The sequence below is a fragment of the Papaver somniferum genome, unplaced genomic scaffold (genome assembly GCF_003573695.1).
Source record: "Papaver somniferum cultivar HN1 unplaced genomic scaffold, ASM357369v1 unplaced-scaffold_81, whole genome shotgun sequence".
Lineage (NCBI taxonomy): Eukaryota > Viridiplantae > Streptophyta > Magnoliopsida > Ranunculales > Papaveraceae > Papaver > Papaver somniferum.
This window is the reverse complement of record NW_020651082.1, coordinates 4,702,705-4,711,718: the sequence shown is the minus strand read 5'-3', so window position 1 is coordinate 4,711,718 and position 9,014 is coordinate 4,702,705. Positions and strand designations below refer to the sequence as shown.

The following is a 9,014-nucleotide window of genomic DNA, read 5'->3' as shown; positions in this document are numbered from 1 at the left end:
TTAAACTATAGAGGTTTTAAGATGGGATATCTCAATCCTGGTATTAGATATGCGAATAATTTATCCTTTATATGTTTATATTAGGTCTTGAAGCCTTACCTCTATCTTAAATTACAGAGGTGTTAAGATGGGATATCTCAATTCTTTTTCGTGGCAGCCTTCCCCTTCTAAAAATTACTCATTGATTCTATCTATACGTATGATAACATCATCTATTTGCAGGGTACTAAGTCTAATGCCGAGAATTTAACTTCTATTTTGCATAACTATTCTCAGTCATCTGGTCAACTTATAGATCATGCTAAATCTATCCTTATGTTAAATCCCAATATCTATAATAGCCTCATTGAGCATTTTACTAACTGCCTTAAGGTTAAATATCAAGTTAACTCTATTAAATATTTAGGAGTACCAGTTCAATTGGGTAGTCACTTGATAGACACATTAATGTGTCTAATATGTCTCAATTGTATGTATTGTTAGTGCTCGATTTTGTATTTATTGTGTTATTTTATGTCTTTGTAGGTATTTATAGACAAATAAGCCCTTGCGGCGAAATGGGCTCGAAAAGTAGTGTTTTACACCCCGGAGAAAATTACTAAAGGCACCCCATAAATGCGCTAAAAACACCCGGAGGAGTTGTTAAAAGCATCCATAAAAATTACTATTTCCACCCCAAAAATTACTATTTCCACCCTAATTGCTAAAGGGACCCCCATTTCTTTTAGGGGGATACCCTTCATCTTCCTCATTTGAAAACTCAGTTTTGGCGGGAAAGCTTTGCAGACCATGAACCAGATTAGGATTCGAATTTTAGAGATGTTTTAGAGAGATTCAATCACCAAACCTTGTTGCATTGGACTTCATTTGGCTTAACAGGACTGTATATTGGAGGAAATTGGGCCGAATATTCATTTCTCGACAAAACAAAAGTGTGTTATTCTCGGAATATATTTTTGAATATATCCGGAAGATACTCGTGGATTGGATGTTATCCTGCATTGACTGAGGGATATTTGAAGCGTAAAGAGATAAACCATAACACCAGAAAGAATATATGCATATGAGATAAATCAGGGAAGAAAATATTTCCGAAATATTTTTTCTTCAAGTCGAGTAATGGAGAATATTTGGAGCAATTATGAGGGAGATTTTTGGAGCTTGCGACTATATAAAGGGTCCTGGGAGTCCTAGGATTGGTGTCGAGAGTTTTAGAGAGTGAGTTTTGGGAGAGCCGAGAAACAGTGGTTTAGAATTTATTTTATTTATTTTTTTCTCTTTAGTTTTTCTTTGTAATAATGAGGAGCTAAATCCCAACATTGGGACGATGGATGGAGCCATTTTTCGTCATTATGGTAAATATTTTTATGACTACTTGCAGTGTTTATTAAAGGATTTATGATTTTTATTGAATGGGTGTCATTTCAATTGATGGGTCATGCTTAGCTAAAATGTTTTGATGTCTCATGCTTTGGATTTACATTCATTGCTCTCAAAATCTACATTAGGCAAGGAACTAGAGTCAATAAATTGTTATCATACGAGCTATAATTGTGTAGAAATAATTTTGAATCACATGAATGGAATTTGGTGAAATTCTTAGTCTCACTATCTCTCACCCAAATTGTTAATATTTTGTGTATATAATTTTATATTTTATATTTTATTATCTTAAAAACTTTAATCTTTACAAGTCCGAGAGTTCGAAACTCGTTATTACTACGACTACAATCAAAAATAATAAACATTTTGGCGCACCCGACGCGGACTTGTCTTTAGGCTAGAGTTTTTAGATTTATCTTTTTAGGCTTTTATTTCTTATTATTATTTTTGTTCTTTTTTACGTTTTTGGGTATTTGTCTTTTCACTACATATTTTGGGATTTGGAACGAAGCCAAAGATTTTGGTGATCCACAAAAGATTTGGAGTTAAAGACAAAGCGAAAAAAGCGAGAAAAAAAAAAGAGTTTATTTTTCTTTATTATTTTCTTTATTATTTTTAGAAACTATAATTAAGATTCTATTTTTGTAATTTTTTTAATTCTTGGACATATTTGGACTTTATTAATTTTAAACCCTACGGAAGAGTTATAAAAAAAATACTAAAATAATAAAAATAATAAATAAATATAAACTGTTTGCGGGGAAGGACGACGATTACAATATCGCCTCGGCCCCTCGGGTTCGCACACTGACACCGGAGTCAAGGGTCCGAGTCGACTACAGCGGTTCTTCGCCCGTCTGGTACGGGAGGTAAGTTTTTCGAAACACCCGCGAATCCCCTGTGAGCGGGTTTAATGTCTGCCTTAAGGTGAATATATGTTGAGGACTGAACCGGCTGCTTTAATTTCCTAGTAAAGGGAAAGTCCTGGCCAATACAAGATAAGGGTTCGGATTTCATCACCGTTCTCTTCTTGCCCTCCTTAGGAAAACGATACTTAACGCGCACTTAAGATTTAAAATTTGGAATAGAACGAGACCGATAGGGTAGCGAGCATAATAGGAAACTCGTTTGAAAAATATTGGTTGCTCTTTAAGCATTCTTCGAAGTTCATGAAGGTTTCTGTAAGTTTAAACGTGTCTCCTTGTAATGTCGGTGAGGCCTGTGGTATCAAAGCTCCATTGAGCTTCCCTCGCCTCTGTTTCACCTACATTAGCTCAGATTGATTCCAGAGGGGTTTGCTCAAATTGCAACGAATTCCCTTTTGAAAGATAGAAGCTGGTCTAGAAACAATCTAAGTGGAGCCATCATGCTTTATGTTTGCTAGATTTTATAGGCTTGATTTGGTTGAGTCAACCTTGTTTGTGATTGTGTAGAATCCCCTTGCAATTAAGAATGTGATAGGTGCCAAATATTGCATTATTTCTTATCATTTTATTGGCACTTATCCCATTTTGCATACCATTAATTCTCTTTTTGTGATGAATTCTGTATTTTACTCTCCTCAAGGATAAATACTTAATATTATTTATTTTTGTATTTTTAGGTTCTAAATAAAGACCGGATGAGTTGCGGAGCGAAAAGAGCAAAGAAACAGTAAAGACTCCTGCAGAAAGGAAGCGAAGATTGATGTTTGCAAAAGGAGGATCAACTAGAAGTGGGCTTGAAGAGGAAGAATTTTTCTTAAAGAAGATATGGGCTTGGCATACCCAAGACCCAAAACCCTTACCCAAATCCATTTCCAATATCCATACCCATTTCCTTGACCCTTACCCAAATCCATTTCCAATATCCATACCCATTTCCTTGAGAGCCGTCAGATTGGATCCATCTCAACATCCAACAGTCGCCTCATCATCGTTCATCAAACTTTGAAGATCCTGTCTAACATCATAGCACCTAACTCCGATCTTATCCGTCGGTTTTGATGTATCGCACATCCAACGGTCACATCACATCTATTTCCATCATACCGTCGGATCGATCAATCATATTTTCATCCTACGTCTCTCATGATTGTATCATAAACTTTCGATACATTCGATCAGCACCATAGCATCAAACATCTATTCCTAGCCAAACAAACCTTAACCAAAAATCCATAGAGTTCATCCTCTTCCCCCTCTCTGCAACTCCACTGCCTCCGCCATACTCCACTGCCTCCGCCTCAACCACCACCACGCTCCTTCTACGAGCCATCATGGCTATTGTCAATCAAAACCCGTCTTTCCCATACCTCTCTAGACACCTATTCAGTCAATTTCAATCCTTTTTATTCACTAAAACCCTAGGTTTGAATGGTAGAATAGGTGAAGTTGGAGAATCTATATTAGAGCAGCAGTTGGACGAAGAGAGGAAGTAGCAACATGGGTCGAGTGATTGAGTGGTTATCAGAGAAGTAGGTGAGTCTAATTTCACTTTTTCAAGAAACCCTAATTTCTGAAATTTGGGGATTTTAGGGTTAAATGTTTGTAACTATAAATTAGAGTTATGGGTGTGTGTACAGGATATGCTTGGACTATCCAAGTTCCAAACTTAGCAATATTCAGTAAAACTTCACTTTCAATTTGTTTCCTGTTTTTGAGAATTTCATGTTTGCTCACAAATATTAGTATCATGCTAGGAGTTACAATCAGCATGTTCTAAACTCATTAGCTAGGGTGTTGATGAAGCTCTGATCTTGTTACTAAGTTTTTCTTGTATGTTCTTGTTGTGCTAATAAGGTTAGGATTAAATATCCTTTAGGTTAGTAAAACACATAAGTAGTTGACCTCTAGTTAGTTAGTTAGTGAGAAAACTAGCTAATATTAGGAAGATGGCTAGCTTAGTGCTTTTAATAATCTTTCTTGACCCAACTCTTTGATGAGCAGCAGGCTTTGAACCTCAACTGCCATCTAGTTAATCAGTTGAGCCTAGAAGCTCACTGATAACTAAACAAGGGACAAGAACATGAATTAGGATGACTTAGTTTAGGAAATAAGTGGATTCAAGACCCTGGTGTCCCCAAATCCTTGTTTAGTTAGCTTTTATTCACTGTCACTTGTAGATTTCAGTTAGGAAAACAAAGAAACTTAGCATTACACCCACCCTGTCCGTGTGGACATACCCCTGCTTGCTTACCATCTTCATAGACCCTGTATACTTGCAGGTTTAATTTAACAGTAGTTTTAGGTTAGTTCCTAGACCTATCAAGTTTTTGGCGCCGCTGCCGGGGACTCGGTAGCGGTGTAGCTTGTATTTTTGCATTCTTTACTATCATTGCATTTTCTTCTTCATTGCTGATCTTGCATCTTCATTATTGCAGCATATCTTGCACAGCATCAGTGCATTTTCTTGCATCTTCATTGCTGTTCATTGTTGATCTTGCATATCCATATTGCTGTTGTCTTCATTCTTGCATATTTAACTTGCATTACTATCATAATTGTCTTGCATTCTTGCACAGTACCTGTCTTGCATTCTTGCATTGTTGTCCTGCATCTTGTCAGCTGGATCACTTCTTGGATGTCCTGCATTTTGTTCACTGCATTCCATCTTTACTGCATTGCATTCCTGTTTGTCATTTGCTGTCAATAAACAACTTGCATCTTGTTTACTGCATCTTCACTGTCACTGCATCTTCATACTTGTCATTTGTTGTTGTCATCTCTGCATTGTCACTGCATTGTCAGCTCTGCACTATCACTGAATTGCTGTTGTCATCTCTGCATTCCTGTCATTGTCAGCTGCATTGCTGTCAGCTGTTGCTATTATTTCTCACTGCTTCTCACTTCTTTGTCAGGTGCTGCTGGTGCTGGTGCTGCTGTTGCTGCTGTTGAGCCAAAGAGCAAGTTGTGGTGCTGCTGGTCTGTGAAGTGGAGTTACATTGGACTAGCCAAGTACCTATGGAGCTGCATTGAGTGCCAAGGAACTGCAGAGGAAGTAGTTGTGGTGCTTCACTGTTGTGCAAACCCAACTGGGTTGTTGCATTTGTTGTGGTGCTTCACTGAAAGCAAAAGAAAAGGAGCAGGAAGAACAAAAGAGCTAAGGAAGCAGTTCTGTTGCTGCACTGGTTTGGCCAAGACCCAGCTGGGCTGTGCATTTGCTGAGAAAGAGGGCTAAAAGCCTAAACTAGGCTTAACTTTCAACCCAACAGTAAGCCTAACCCCAATTTCCTTAACATTTCTGAACTGTGGGCTTGAATTTTGTTTCAAAAGGATTGAAGTGTGTTTAAGTAAATTGTGGGATGTGTTCCCAAACCAAACTAAGCCTTTTGAGTTTTGTTTTGACCCACCTGGGCCTTGAATAATTTTTAGAATTGTGGGCTTAAACCCAAACTCAAAAACTGAACTCTGTTAATTCTTTGGGCTTTGCTTCAAAACTTGAATAGTGTCTCAAAGCCCAACTGGGCTTCATTCCACCAACTTTTGGGCCTTCAAAACTTTCAAAATCAACTAAGTGGGCTGCACAATTCTTCACCACCAGTGGGCCTTGCTTTTTCAAAAAAAAAAAAACAAAATTTTGTTCCCAATTTTAAAAACCAAAAAACCCAACTGGGCATTGTTTTCACAAGCCTAAAGCCAATTTGATCCTCCACCAATGTGGGATTTGCTCCCATTTTAAAACCAAATTTTGTAACCCATTCAAACCAAATTTTGAAAACCCATCAAAACCAAAAATTTCTCCCATATTAAAACCAAAGCTTTGCTCCCAATCAAAACCAAAAAAAAATTCTCCCATTTTTAAACCAAATTTTTGAAACCCATAACTGAAAAGTGTGGGCCTTATTTCTTGTGAATTGTTTGGTTGTCTGATAAAAATAACATGTTTGGATTTTGGTCTGCAACTGGGAATGAAAACAAATCAATTAGAGAACCTGCTTACGGGAAAGATTCACATTGTAAACCTCCCACATACCATAATGTCAATAGTTATCGGGATTGTTATGGATATTTTCAAAGTCCTGAGCCTCAATATACATAACCGTATAACTATTCACACATGTATCAACCTAGACAACCTGAAATCTATGCATGTACCTTATGTGGTGTTTTCGACCACCCTGATGAAAACTGCTATATTTTGCATGAATTTAGGCAATTTAGAGAATCCCATGAAAATCCAAATTATGAAATGCCCACAAATTGTGAGGTTGGTAGTCATTGGGACCATAATCAATCCTTTGAGGGTTGCTATCAATCTTTTATAAACCCTAGTGACCATGCACACATGTACCAATCACCACAGGGTGAAAATGAACAATTTTGTACTCCCATAAGCCCTTATATGCAATCTGTGAAAGAAAATCTCGAAATCATCGAACAATATAATGCTAGATTTGAATTGCAAAACTTGCATGATCATCCATATAGCAACTCCTCTGAATTTCCCTTCTATAGTGAACCTCATGAACAACCATGTACTGAATATACTTATGAAACTAGGAGGCCCACTATTGAAGATTCCCTTTCCATGGAACAACTTAATCTGATATTAAGGATGAATTTACAAAATGAAGAAAAGGATTGGAAGGAAATTTATGCTAAGATGTTTGTTATCCCTAATGAAATAAATTGTGAGAATAGTAGTTATAGTCCTACTTATGCTAGTAATATTGAACATGAACCTTATTTAGAGGTAAATGATTGGACTAGAGATACTATAGTTTTGAATAGGGAATAACATTCTTGTGATGATGATTATGATGATGATGATGATGTTATGTTAGAAGAACATGTTTATTCTGAAAATATTGTGGAACCTTTTGGTTCATTGACATATGGCTTCTCGGCCTCGACGTTCATGAATGTTGTTTCTTATAATTCTAATATTCATTGCAATTCAGATGATTTTGATACTGATATGGGGCTTGTACAATTGTTCTGTGAAGATGAGCATGACATAGGAAAGGTTGAATCTTCTGTAGACATTAACATTATTATGCATAAAAACGAACTTGATGTGTCTGATTCACTGCCTAAGTCACAATACGTTGTTTCTTCTGATGATAATTTCAGTACTTCGGACAATCATGATACCGGTCTAGGTCTTAATGTTTTGTTCGATGAATGTGAGCATGATTTACATATTTATGATTTAGGGAAAATATGTGTTGGTACTATTGATCTAATCCATGAAAATAATTTAGGCGTGCCTACTTTCTTGCCTAAGTCACAGATTGAGATTATTCCACCCAACCTAGATATGGTTTGTACAAATATTTTAAACCAACTATTCTGAGAATTCCTAATCTAAGATTGGAACTGTGTGCTTCCCAAGTCCTCTTGGACTATTTTGCTGCTAAATATAATGTCTTTAAGGATCCATAGTTGGAATGCATTTATCTTCCCTTCCCGAAAAAAGTCCATTTCGAATTAGACCTTGTGAATCCTGAGCCCCTAAAATTGCTAGATTTTGTGCTTAAAAGTAAATCTGTTGAAAAATACAGGTTTGAGGGTGATTCATTTGGCTTTTCACTCTCACTCTCATTTCAGTCCAATTATAGTTGTGTGAAACTCTTGATGTCTCTACACTTTGTCTTTTGGGTTGATCCTCAACTCTTTAGGTTGTATGTATATAGTGGATTTTTTGTATATAATCCGGTAAGTAATGTTTAGTGGAATCTTTTGTTTCTTTTGTATATATTGTGCTAATCCAATGTGCTTTCAGTTAAGTTATTGTTGGGTTTTGCATGAATAATGGAGTTTAAAACTTGCTTTCGCCAATATCCGGTAATCTCTTTCCTTTTTCTACACTTAGCATCGTTCTCATGGTATGTTGTTATAATTATGTTTATCTTTTGAAAAATCGAGGAAAATGTTTAGTTTAGGTTTGGGGGTGAAAATTAGATACCTTGATAACATGATATAATCGAAAAATAGAACTCTTCCTTTTTGAAAAAATCAAAATCAAAATAAAAAAATAGAAAAATGATAAAAACATAAAAATGGAGCTCATTTACCTTGAAATGTTGATTCATGTGCATTTATGTAATCTTAGGATTCTTAGTCTAGATATAGAGGCACCCCTGATTCTAGCATAATTCACATAGTGATAAGAAAATTGCACATGCACGATCTACCAATACATGTATAGCCTCGAACTTCAGGTGTTCTATCGGAAGTTAGGATTGCCAATCACTTTAGAATACTGATTGAGACTTGACTAGCTTGTTCTTTGGTTGGTTGGGATAGAAAGTGGAGGTTACATTAAGAAAAACAACCATTGAATTTGACCGGGTACATCAAAAAGGGCTACCTCTTGCAAAGTGTCATGTAAATTTTATTTTTGTATCAAAATTGTAAATGTCAAGTTCATGTTTAAATAAAAAAACAGAAAAATTCAGAAAAATGTCAGAAAAAGATACAAAAATATCAAGTATTTATATATTCCATGTGTTGTCAGGTTTAAGACAATAGTCCTCTCTTGTTCTAAAAATAAAAGAGAGTAGTCGATGTAAATAAGAGTCATGTAAAGAGTCACCTTTTGTTGTGTTATTGTAATAAGCAAGGGAGGGTGTATGCCATTCATGTACAACGCGAGTAATCTGAAATATCACCAACTCTTGGGTGAACATTCACAATTCTCGTAAAGAC

The 9,014-nt window shown here is 36.2% G+C and overlaps 1 long non-coding RNA gene across 1 annotated transcript; it reads left to right on the top strand.

The window, feature by feature from the left end:
• Positions 1 to 3,559: 3,559 nt before the first annotated feature.
• Positions 3,560 to 5,800, top strand: LOC113345364. The gene is made up of 2 exons (XR_003358106.1): positions 3,560 to 3,842; positions 5,222 to 5,800. It is a non-coding gene; the product is annotated as an uncharacterized LOC113345364 (long non-coding RNA).
• Positions 5,801 to 9,014: the final 3,214 nt, after the last annotated feature.